Source organism: Dipodomys spectabilis, unplaced genomic scaffold, assembly GCF_019054845.1.
Source record: "Dipodomys spectabilis isolate Male_0828 unplaced genomic scaffold, ASM1905484v1 ptg000047l, whole genome shotgun sequence".
In the NCBI taxonomy this organism is placed as follows: domain Eukaryota; kingdom Metazoa; phylum Chordata; class Mammalia; order Rodentia; family Heteromyidae; genus Dipodomys; species Dipodomys spectabilis.
In genome coordinates, this window is record NW_024870724.1 from 1440945 (window position 1) to 1453796 (window position 12852).

Here is a 12852-nt window from a genome sequence, read left to right on the forward strand (position 1 = left end):
GTATTCCTATTTAAGCATGTTGTTTTTTCCATTTCCCTCCCCAAATTAGAGAAGTGTATATACAAGATGCAGATGCACCAACATCAAATAAATTGAAAACGGGGGTTATACTGTTGGGGAGGAACATATAAAAAAATCACATCTTACATTATAAATATGTGAGAAACAACAGCAAAAAAGAAAAACCACTTCTGTCTCTATCTTGGGGGTCATTTAGCTTAACATCAACTTATCTATCATATACACATAGCTTTTTCAACTTTTCTGCTTATCCCAGACATATACTAGTTATTGCAAATAAGGGATACCATGGGAGCTATGTTTCTTTGGACTTGGCTTACATCAGTTAATATAATTTTTTTCCAAGTCTTTCCATTTCCTAACAAATTGGGCAATGTCATTTTTTCTGACGGAGGCATAGAATTAATATATATACATATACATATATACATATATATATATACATATATATGTGTATATATATATATACACATATTACATATATACATATATATATATATATACATATATATGTATATATATGTAATATGTGTGTGTGTGTGTGTGTACACATATACACACAGAACATTTTCCTTTTTTGTTTTTTAGAGCAACTTAGTTTTCCACCTTCATCATTTTTTCAAATGTTTTTCTTGTGATTAAGTGGTTACATAATTTCCCAAATTTCACAATATTGTGGGATAGTGATGCTTAGTTAAAGTCACAAACACATTGTAACTTTGATGGAGCAAATTGTCTATCATGGTCCACAACATTTATGAGTTCTCTGAGCTTTGAAATAGAGTTATTTCTTCCATATGTATACTTCTTTTGTTTTGAAATATGTACATTTCTTTTGTTTTGCAGAGCATCAGCTGTTCCCTCTTTCCCACTTGTTCCCTCCTTCCCTTCAGTGACATTGAGTTGCTTATTTCATTTTGGTCAATGTCCATTGCAGCTGATGGATCCAGCTGTTGTATGTTTTTCCCTGATTCCCTCTAGTTCTGTGTCATCTTCCTGGTTTCACTTCAGTGTGCACATTTGATCAGCAGAATGGGGTTATTTAGTAGTGATTCAATCAGATGAGTGGAAGTCCTTGGTTTCTTAAGTGTTGTTAATTTTGTCATATTACCTTACATTTTGGATTTAAAATCCACTTATCACGGAGACCATGTGCTGTTTGTCTCTTTGCTTTTGGCTTACCTCACTCAACATGATTTCTTGTAGGTTGATTGATTTCCCTGCTAATGCCATTATTTTGTCCTTTCTAATTACTGGAAAATATTCCGTTGTGTATAGTTACCACAGTTTTTGGATCCATTCATCTCTGGTGGGATATATGGGTTGTTTTCATATCCTAGCTACTGTGAACAGTGCTGCGATAAACATGGAGGTGCATCTGTCCTTGAATATTGGTACCTGTTGTTCAGGATAGATGCCTAGAAGTGGTATGAGTGGGCCATAAGGAGCGTCAATATTTAGCTTTCTGAGGACTCACCAGACTGATTTCCAAAGTGGTTGTGTAAGTGTACATTCACACACACACACACACACACACACACACACACACACAGAATGTTTTCTTGACCCATTCTTCTGCTGAGGGGCATCGGGGTTGGTTCCATATCTTAGCTATGGCAAATAACGCTACAATAAGCATTGCTGTGGTGGTTGTTTTAGTATGGACTTGTTTGTGATCATTTGGATGAATGCCCAAAAGTGGGATCGCTGTGTAATAGGGGAGCTCTATGTGGAGTCTTTTGAGGAACCTCCAAACTGCTTTCCAAAGTGGATGAACAAGTGTACACTCACACCAAGAATGCAATAGGCTTCCTTTCTGGCCACATCCATTCCAGCATCTGTTGTTTTAAAAATATGGAACGATTCACTAAGTTGCATGTCATCCTTGTGCAGGGACCATGCTAATCTTCTCTGTATGTTCCAATTTTAGTGTATGTGCAGCCAAATTGAGCACAGAACATTTTTTTATATGTAAAGTGTAATTGATTTTCTTAAACTACACAATTCAACAAAAATAAGTTAAAAAGAATTGTGAAATTTTAGAAACATGTATTTCTTACATAAGCACACATTTAAGAATAAAGTCAAGATTGACATGCCAAAAACAAAATAATTCCAGATATTTGTTGTTCATGAGATGTATAGGAAGAAGAATTCAATTATTCTACACAAGGCACCTGTCATAATGATCATTGCAGCAAATGTTAAGGTTTGTTAAAAGTTTTAATGTTTTAAATATGTTTCATTTTGGGATTTGCTTATATATGGCAAAATCAAGACTGTTTGCAGGTCATAAAATTTTTCGATAAAGTATATAATTTTTCTGGTAGTATGTACTAGTAAGTATGTACATTTCATAGTTTATAGAAACTTTACTAATAATAAGTTGCAAAGACTGTGTAAAGAAGCAGAGTGAAGAGGTAAAATTTTAAGTACACAGTTTCTGTTAAAACTTTAGGGCTCCCTTACGTTATATGTTTGTGATGAACAAATAATGATTTAAGCCACATACAAATGGTGAGATGAACTATAAACAGTAATCTTAGTGGGTAAATTTAAAAGCTACTCATAGCTTTATCCAGATTTAAATGTATAAGAATATGAGAAAATAGTAAAATCAACTGTGTACACTTCAAATACTGAAAACCCTGGTAATTGTTTTCTTTTTTATTTTAGTAATCATTAATATTTAATTATTGTTTTCTTTATTTATAGCATTTTTTCCTTGTTGTAATATAATACAAATTTTTGTGAGTAGTGATTAAGAGGTACTTTGAGAATATTATTGGGATGGCCATAGCATATTTTATAGGTGCATGTGAATGTACAAAGAGCAAAAGTAAAAACAAAATACTGACTAAAAATTTTATCAAGTAGAGCCTGAATCAGGAGTGTTGATAAATGTCCACACCTAAATCTTAACCCTAAGCTGAAGTAGTGTTATTACAGAATTGAGGCTACAAAATTGTTTTGTTTTGTTATGTTTTGTTTTTTTTTTTTGCTTTGGTTTTGTTGGTTGTGGGGCTTGAACTCTGGGTCTTGGGTACTGTCCCTCAGCTCTTCAGCTCAAGGCTAGCGCTATCACTTGATCCACAACACCACTTTCACATTTTTCTGCTTATGTCGTGCTGAGGCATGAAATCCAGGACCTCATGCATGCAAGGCAAGCACTCTACCACTGAGCCACCTTCACAGCACCTGAGAAACTGTGATTTAAAAAATCATCTGAACAATATTTGCTTTCTGCTTTGGGTTATATAATGAAATATGTGAACACATTTTTATATTTTCGTGAATTGTTATACTTTTAAATTTATACTAACTGCAGCCAATTTATCCTTTTCAAAGTCAAGAAATATTTCTGAGAGTTTGCTTCTGTGAAGAATGTTTTTGCATTTATAATTTCTTCTGAGTCATTTTTATTTTTTATCAAAATCATTTTATATTTTATGTTGATGAGTTATCATACATCAAATACCTTCAAATGTATATGTAGAGTCTCAAGATAGCAGTATGAATATTCTCATAAACCTCTTGTTTATCTGTTACACACTATAAGTATTATGATATTTTTCTCTCTCTTTCACTCTTTCTCATTTCCGCTCTTTCTCTTTCATGCTCCTTGTCTGCTACTTAGAATTTCTGCTGGTCTACTATTATCCTTCAGGGTCCACTGGTTTTGTGGGAACATGATAAGGACCATCAGTTACCCTTGCATTCTTCAAGAGTTATAACAGTGACGTGAAATTATTCTTTGCCATTCTAAATGGCAAAACAACAGATCTAGGAATTCCTTTTCACTTTTAGTACTATTATAAATTTTATCTCATACGAATCATTGAGACTGATAAGATACTTTTAGCCTGGGTCCTAAAAATTCTTTTTCTTTTATTATCAGTAAGTAACAAAAACAACGCTATCCTATGGAAAGTAGGCTGAAGTTGTTCACAGGGATGAAAAACAAGGTAATGGGGGAAGTGAGTACAAAGGATACACCTCATATAGCACAGATACTTAGAGCAGTTTATCATGTACACTTTGTGATAAGGACAATGCGCTGGGAATTCTAGATTAAATCAATGAACACCTGATATATATGAACATATATTTATGTTTGTATATTTATTTATATATGCATATATGTGTATATCGGCCCATATATGTAAACATGAATGATACTATACACACAAATACACACATATGTACACACATGTACACATGCACAAATGGAAAAAGACACATATATAGCAAACATAAATTTTACTAGTTGTTCAATATGCCTTAGACAGACTGCTTGGAAATAAATGTGTTGAAGATGTATTTGTCTCTAAGAGTTCTTTTACCACTCCTCTTACCTCTTCCAACTTGTAGGTTTAGAGATATTCGACTTGAAAAATGCAGTACAAGTGATAGCAAGTCACTCAGAAATCTCAATAAGTATAGGTCATATGATGTCTCCCTGCTCACCATGGAATCCTTGCTCTTGTAGACACTCTCAACAGCCAAATTAGTAGGACAATATCCTTGTTAAGAATAAAGTTATAAGGCTTTAAATGGCATCCTTCCTTGGGCTCTTTTCCAACAGCCAGCATCAATTCTTAAGCAGATGAGTGACTCCTCAGAAGACTGGAGCGCAGGTCAAAATTTAACAAAACCATATGAAATATCTAAAGTGAAAAATGCTGACTGAGGTTGTGCCGATGTCCTGGCAACGAAAATAAGAAAAAAGAAAGTTTTTTATGTATTAAAATTTGAGAATAATTTGTAACCTGTCAATAAATGTGTAGAACACAATTATACCAGCTCACAAAAGATGATGTGCATTTCATTTATGTGCTTTTGGACTTGGAAAGTGTTTTTAAGTGTGTCTACACAAGTAGAATCAGCATGAAACAAGCCAGCATTTCTTCATTTAAGACACAAGGAAAGTATACAGGTTGACCCATTGGAACAATGAGATTTGCAAGATAATATTAGAGGGGGATGTACGGAGGTGTTGGGGATCTGTGAAGGTAAGGAATAGTAGGGGAAAAACAAAGGAGGTTGTAACAATGCTCAATAAAAATGTACTCATTACCTTACTTATGTAACTGTAACCTCTGTGTACAGTATCTTTACAATAAAATATATATTAAAAACGTACAAGGAAAACTTACTTATAGTAAGTTGTATTTGTCACTCAATATAAGTAAGGTATTGGTTTTAGGAGCACAGGCATATTAAAATTTTGCAAGCTCAAATTCTCTACATAAACACAGTTTTTATCATTTTCATTAGAATCTGCCCACAACCTACTGCAGTGTAATTTCTGTGAAAAATTTTACTACATTCTATGTTTGTAATGGAAAATAAAATATTTTCACTATCAACAGATACAAATTTATTTTATTTTTTTTTCTTTGCCATTCTTTTTTTGTTTTTAAATTTTATTTTATTTTATTTGAGAACATACTGTACAGAGGGGTTACAATTACATGGGCAGGAAAATGCATACATTTCTTACCAAACATTGCAGCCTCCTCCTTTGTTTACCCTTCACCTCCCTTCCCAGCCTCACCCCTCCCCCCCACCCAATCATACCTCCTCTCCCCACCCCCCACCGACATTGTAAAGCTGGTTTTGACATGACATTTTGTACTTCTCATTGTTGCAACAGGTCCACCTGAATCCTTAAACGACTTGTTTTTCCCCGTCTCCTCCACATGTTATACTGACATCAATATAGTGAAAGCGGGGGTTACACTGTGGGGGAGGGACATACAAAGCAACAAAGAAATAATCTTATAAATGCGTTAGAAACACATGCATGAAAGAAACAAAAACATTAAAATACATATTTGAGGGTTCGTTTTCCTAACATCACATTCTCTGACTTTTTCCGCTTGACTCATACCTATACTAGATATTGCAAATAAGGGAAACCATGGGACCTATGTTTCTTTGGGCCTGGCTTACTTCACTTAATATAATTTTTTCCAAGCCTTTCCATTTCCTAACAAATGGGGCAATGTCATTCTTTCTGATGGAGGCATAGAATTCCATTGTGTATATATACCACATCTTCTTGATCCATTCATCTACTGAGGGGCATCTGGGTTGGTTCCATATCTTAGCTATGGTAAATAATGCTGCAATAAACATAGTTGTGCTGGTAGCTTTAGTGTGGCCTTGTTTGTGGTCATTTGGGTAAATGCCCAAAAGTGGGATTGCTGGGTCATAGGGGAGCTCTATGTGAAGTCTTTTGAGGAACCTCCATACTACTTTCCAAAGTGGTTGAACAAGTTTACATTCCCACCAACAATGAAGTAAGGTTCCTTTCTGTCCACATCCCCTCCAGCATCTGTTGTTGTTAGAGTTCTTGATTTTTGCTGTTCTAACTGGAGTGAGGTGATATCTCAATGTTGTTTTGATTTGCATTTCTTTTATGGCTAGGGATGTTGAACATTTCTTCATGTGTCTATTGGCCATCCTTCTTTCTTCTTCAGAGAAGCTTCTCTTTAAGTCTTTCGCCCACTTACTTATTGGGCAGTTGTTTCTTTGAGGATTTGTTGTTGGGGGGTTTAATTTTTTGAGTTCCAAGTATATTTTAGATATGAGACCCTTGTCCGTTGTATGGCTAGTAAAGATCTTCTCCCAATCCGTGGGCTTTCTATTGATCTTGCTAGCTATGTCATTTGCCCTGCAGAAGCTCTGCAACCTTATACAATCCCATTTGTCCAACCTTTCTTTGATTTGTTGTGTTTCCGGGTCTCTATTCAGAAAATTTCGGCCTGAGCCGAGGAGACCCAGGGTTTCTCCTATTCCATCCTGTAATGTTTTCAGAGTGTCTGCTTTGAGTTCAAGGTCTTTGATCCATTTGGAGTTGATTCTGGTGCAGGGTAATATATAAGGATCTAGCTTTAGTTTTCTACATGTTGTTAACCAGTTTTGCCAGCACCATTTACTGAAGAGGCTGTGTGTCTTCCAATCTATTGTTTTAGCTCCCTTATCGAAGATTAGATGGCTATAGGTCTGTAGGTTAATTTTTGGGTTTTCAATTCTATTCCATTGGTCCTGAGGTCTGTTCTTATGCCAATACCAAGCTGTTTTGATTACTATGGCTTTATAGTAGAGTTTGAAATTTGGTACTGATATTCCTCCAGCAGTGTTCTTTCCGTTGAGGAGCGTTTTTGCTATTCGGGGTCTTTCATTGTTCCATATGAATTTTTGGATTGTCTCTTCTATTTCCTTGAAGAATGAGGTTGGAATTTGGATAGGTATTGCGTTGAATTTGTAGATAGCCTTGGGAAGTATTGCCATTTTCACAATGTTAATCTTTCCAATCCAGGAGCATGGGAGGTTTTGCCATTTTTTAAGTTCTGTGTTGATGTCCTTTTTCAAGATTTTAAAGTTTTCATCATAGAGGTCCTTCACTTCTTTAGTTAAGTTAATTCCTAGGTATTTTATTTTTTGTGGGGCTATTACAAATGGAGTTGCTTTCCTAATTTCAACCACACTTTTCTCATTGTTGGCATACAGAAAAGCCATTGATTTTTGGGGGTTAATTTTATAACCTGCTACTTTGCCAAAGTTTTGAATCAGCATGAGTAATTTGGGAGTGGAGTCTATGGGATTCTTTAAATACAAGATCATGTCATCTGCAAACAGGGAGAATTTTATTTCTTCTTTCCCTATTTGGATCCTCTTTATGTCTGCATCTTGTCTTATTGCTGTAGCTAGGCATTCTAATACTAGATTGAAGAGAAGTGGAGAGAGTGGGAATCCTTGTCTTGTTCCTGAGTTAAGAGGAAATGGCTTTAGTTTTTCACCATTGAGTATAATGCTGGCTGTAGGTTTGTCATATACAGCCTTTATTGTATTGAGGAATGTTCCATGGATTCCTAATTTTTCCAAAACCTTCATCAGGAAGGGGTGTTGGATCTTGTCGAATTCTTTTTCTGCATCTATTGAGATAACCATGTGGTTCTTATTCTTGCTCCTGTTGATGTGATGAATAATATTAATTGATTTGCGTATATTGAACCAGCTTTGCATCCCTGAAATGAATCCTGTTTGATCGTGGTGTATGATTTTTTGGATGAATTGTTGAAGTCGATTGGCCAAAATTTTGTTGAGAAGTTTTGCATCAATGTTCATCAAAGAAATGGGTCTATAATTCTCTTTCTTTGATGAGTCCCTGCCTGGTTTTGGGATGAGGGTTATGATGGCTTCATAGAATGTGTTCGGTAGTGAGCTTTCTCTTTCAATTTCATTGAAGAGTTGGAGGAGTATTGGTGTGAGCTCTGCTTTGAAGGCCTTGTAAAATTCCGCTGTAAAACCATCTGGTCCTGGACTTTTCTTAGCTGGGAGGTTTCTTATTGCTTTTTCTATTTCAATGCTTGATATGGGCCTGTTAAGCTGGTTTAACTCATCTTGGTTTAGTTTTGGCATGTCAATATTTGCTAGGAAGAGGTCCATTTCTGTCAAGTTCTCAAACTTATTAGCATAAAGTGTTGAGAAGTATTCCCTTATAATGTTCTGAATCTTGGTTGTTTCCGTGCTGATGTTTCCATTCTCATCTCTGAGTTTATTAATTTGGGTGTGTTCTCTTCTTGTTCTGATAAGATTTGCTAAGGGTTTGTCAATTTTGTTAAGTTTTTTGAAGAACCATCTCTTTGTTTTGTTGATTCTTTCTATAGTTTTTTTGGATTCTAATTCATTTAATTCTGATTTAATTTTGATTATTTCTTTCCATCTACTGGATTGGGGTTTATCTTGCTGCTCTTTTTCAAGGAGGTTTAGATGTGTCATTAAATTGCTAGTTTCAGATCTCTCCAATTTGTTGATGTAGGAGCTCAGAGCTATAAACTTGCCTCTGAGTACTGCCTTTGCTGTGTCCCAGAGGAGCTGGTATTTTGTGTGTTCATTTTTGTTGAATAGCATGAACATTTGAATTTCCTTTCTAATCTCTTCCATGACCCACTCATGATTCAGCCGTGTGTTGTTCAGCCTCCATGTGATACCGGACTTTCTTTGGTGGCTTTTGGTATTGAGTTCTAATTTTATTCCCTTGTGGTCAGAGAGAATGCAAGGTATAACTTCAATGTTTCTGAATTTAGACAAGTTTGCTTTGTGGCCTAAAATGTGGTCTATTTTAAAAAACGTTCCATGTGCTGCTGAGAAAAACGTGTATTCTGATGCTGCTGGGTGAAATGTTCGGTAAATGTCTGTTACGTCTAGTTGATCTATGCAGCTGTTTAGATCTGCGGTTTCTCTGTTGAGTTTTTGCCGAGTTGATCTATCTAGTGGGGAGAGTGGTTTGTTAAAATCCCCAACAATTAATGTCTTTGGATCTATATGGGATTTGAGGGAAAGTAGTGTTTCTTTGATAAATTTGGGTGCTCCATTGTTTGGTGAATAGATATTTAGAATTGTAATATCCTCCTGAAGGAGAGATCCTTTAATTAGTATGTAGCGACCTTCTTTATCTCTTCTCACGAATTTTAATTAGAAGTCTATTTTATCTGATATTAGGATTGCAACTCCCGCCTGTTTATGCGGTCCGTTTGCTTGGTAGATTTTGTTCCAGCCTTTAACATTGAAAATGTGTTTGTTTTTACGGGCAAGATGTGACTCCTGCAGGCAGCAGATAGAAGGGTCTTGTTTTTTAATCCAACTAGACAGTCTATGTCGCTTAATTGGAGAGTTCAGTCCGTTAACATTAAGAGGTAGGACTGAGAGGTATTTGGGAGTTCCTGCCATGTTATCTACCTTCTTGGGGGCTGCAAAAACTGGGTTCTTCCTATGGTTCTTGGATTTTCAGTTTGGGTGCAGTTTCTTGGCCTTTATTGCGGTCTTGTTGGTTTTCTATGTGTAGGACATCTTTAAGAATCTTTTGTAGGGCTGGTTTGGTGGAGATGTATTGTTTCAATTTTTGTTTGCTATGGAAGGTTTTTATTTGGCCTTCAGTTATGAAGGAGAGTTTAGCTGGGTACAGTATTCTTGGTTGATAGTTGTTTGTTTTTAGGGCATGGCATACATCATTCCAGGCTCTTCTTGCTTTGATTGTCTCTGCTGAGAAATCTGAGGTGATTCTAATTGGTTTCCCTCTATAAGTGATTACCCTTTTCTCTCTGACAATTTTAAGGATCTTTTCCTTGTTCTGAGTTGATCCTGTGTGGATTATAATGTGGTCGTGCGATGTCCTATTCTGGTCTGGTCTATTTGGGGTTCTAAAGGCTTCTTGTATCTGAACAGGCCTATCTTTTTGCATGTTTGGGAAGTTCTCTGCTAGGATCCTGTTAAACAAATTTCCTACACCATTAACTTCTGTTTCTAGGTGCTCCTCTACACCCATTATCCTTAGATTAGGCCTTCTGATGGTGTCTTCCAGGTGTTGGATAGATCTATCATATTTCTTGGACTTGTCTTGGATGGTTGTATGTTCTTTCTCTATAATATCTAGGCTGTCTTCAATCCCTGAGATTCGATCTTCTGCATGGTCTAACCTGCTGTCAAGACTCTCTACTTTGTTTTTTATCTCTTTTCCTTCTAGTTGGTCAGCTTTGATGGCTTCAAGTTCTTTGTTGAAGCTCTGTTTTAGGTCTTGTATGAATTTCTTTACTTCCTTAATTTGGTGTTCAGTGTTTGTCCTCAAATCACTTAGTTGATTGGTTATGGTTTCTTTGGGCTCCCATTCCTTCTGTTGGGTTCCATTCAGCATTCCCTTTGTGGTCTCCCTGACTTCCTTCAGCTCTTTGTTAATGGATTCCATGAATGCCTTTAGTGATCTTTGTGTGTTTTCTACCTGGTCTCTCAATTCCTGTATTACTCTTTGATTAGCTTCCTCCTGTTCGTGGGATTCCTGCAGATCTCTTTGAGTGTTCTCAGCCTGCTCACGCCATTCCTCCCTTTCTCTTTGAGTATTCTCAAATTGTTCACACAAATCCTGTATCAGTTTTTGAGTAGCTTCCTCACGCTTATGATATTCCTGTATAACCTTCTGGGATGCCTCCTCTCTCTCCCTGTCACGCTCATACAGAGTCCTTTGCACATTGTCAAATTTTTCATTTATCATGTTTGCCACCAGTGTTTGTAGAGCTGTTTGGGAACTCTCCTCTGGATTATTCATTATCTGTTCTAACCCCTGATTATCAAGATTGGGAATTGAGATACCCGAATTTGTCATTTTTCTTGTGTTTTTCCGGCTTACTCTGCCCATTTGAGATGAAGATAGCACCAGTTTTGTGCTAGAACACTAACTTAAGGCAACCATCAACCAAAGTTTGCATTTGTACAGTCAATAGTCTACAGATACAATCTAGTTCAACAGATACATCTATTCGACATCAAACAACTATATGTTAAAGGGCTTCGAACCGCAGAGAAGAATTTGGACAACCAGAAATTATTAGGGTTAGGGAGAGATGTGGGTAAAAAATAGGAATAGATTGGTGTGGGGAGGCACAGGGAGAGTTAACTATGTCCTAATCACAATGCAGGAAATAGGTTGGGTAGGATGCAAGTAGAGAGAGAGAGAAAAAGAAGAAAGGGAAAGGGGAATGAAAAGAGACCAGAAAAAAAAATAGAAACGTAAAAATTAATGTTATTTTAGAGATTAAAAGACCATCTATTTATAGAGGAATATGAATATGTTGAGAGAAAGTGAGGGACATAGAGGAGATGTGAAAAACTTTAAAAAAATGCTTAAAATATTATATAGGTATAAAGAGGTAGTACTGCTATTAATGAATTTAAGTCTCAGAGGTTTTGAATTGAGTAATAAGTTTGTGGATTAAGTGTGTACACAATGGGGGATAGGGTCTACTGGTTAACTACGGGTTTATCTGAGGATGTGCAGGACAAGAGTTAAGTCACATAAAGAAGAACAAAGAGGAAAAGTTGGAAAGGATAGGAAAGTGAGAAGAAAAGATCAGAAGTTCAGTAGAGCCAGACAAAAAACAAAAAGATAATTAAGAATGAAAGAAAAAGAGAAAGATGACAAGAAAAGAAAGGAAAACACACAATCACGTATTCCTAAAATAAAAATTATAAGAGGAAAAAGAAAAAAAAAAGTTAATGGAAAACAATTATTTTTTCAGAAAATGCAAAAATTAAAGATTAATAAAAGTTTTAGAAAAGCAAAAAAATTTTTTTATATATATAAGGTAACAAAAAACGAAAAAAAACGAAAAGAAGGAGAAGAAAAAAAAAGTTCTTTGATTTTTTTTGGGGGGGAGGGGTGGGAAGAGTCCTGTATCTCCCTTTTGTCTGTAACCAGAGTCTGGTTGGAGTCTCTGGTCAGCTTGAGGTCCTGTGGCTTGATTGGTTTCTTATGTCAGTTTGTTGGAACAGGCAGAAAAATGCTCTGCTTTACCCAAGATTTTGAGATCCCCCTCCCAGGTTAGTTTACTGGGAGGGTGATCTGCTTTGAGAATCACAAAAGAGGGGGATGCAGTGATGAGGCTAGGTTCTGGGTAGAGTTGAGGCCTTTCAACAAACAGTAGCTTTTCCCTGGGGCTATTTTGTGAAAAAAACTCACAGCACTCAGCCTGGAGCCATTCTCAGGGTTTCTGTTTTTCAATTGATTGTGGTGGCTGCTAGAGGGAGGGGCAGCCTCTGGCTCTGGTTACCCGGTGAGGAGAGCCACTCCAATGGCTGACGCCTAAGCTGGGTGACTTTTCCCTGGATGGAACTGAGTCTGTGAGGTCACTTCGCCGTTAAGTTCTTGTGACCTGCTATATGACTAGTTTTATTCCAAGGCCTGAGCTGGAGCTAGCAGCTCCTCCGAGCTTTGTCGTATCCAAGATGGAGATCACCGGTGCTGGGGGGGGAGGGGTGGCCTTCCCTCCT

At 36.6% G+C, this 12852-nt stretch overlaps 1 non-coding gene across 1 annotated transcript; it reads right to left on the reverse strand.

The window, feature by feature from the left end:
- Positions 1–1869: 1869 nt before the first annotated feature.
- On the reverse strand, positions 1870–1975 carry LOC122107190. Its single transcript, XR_006147314.1, has one exon. It is a non-coding gene; the product is annotated as a U6 spliceosomal RNA (small nuclear RNA).
- Between the last annotated feature and the right edge of the window lie 10877 nt (positions 1976–12852).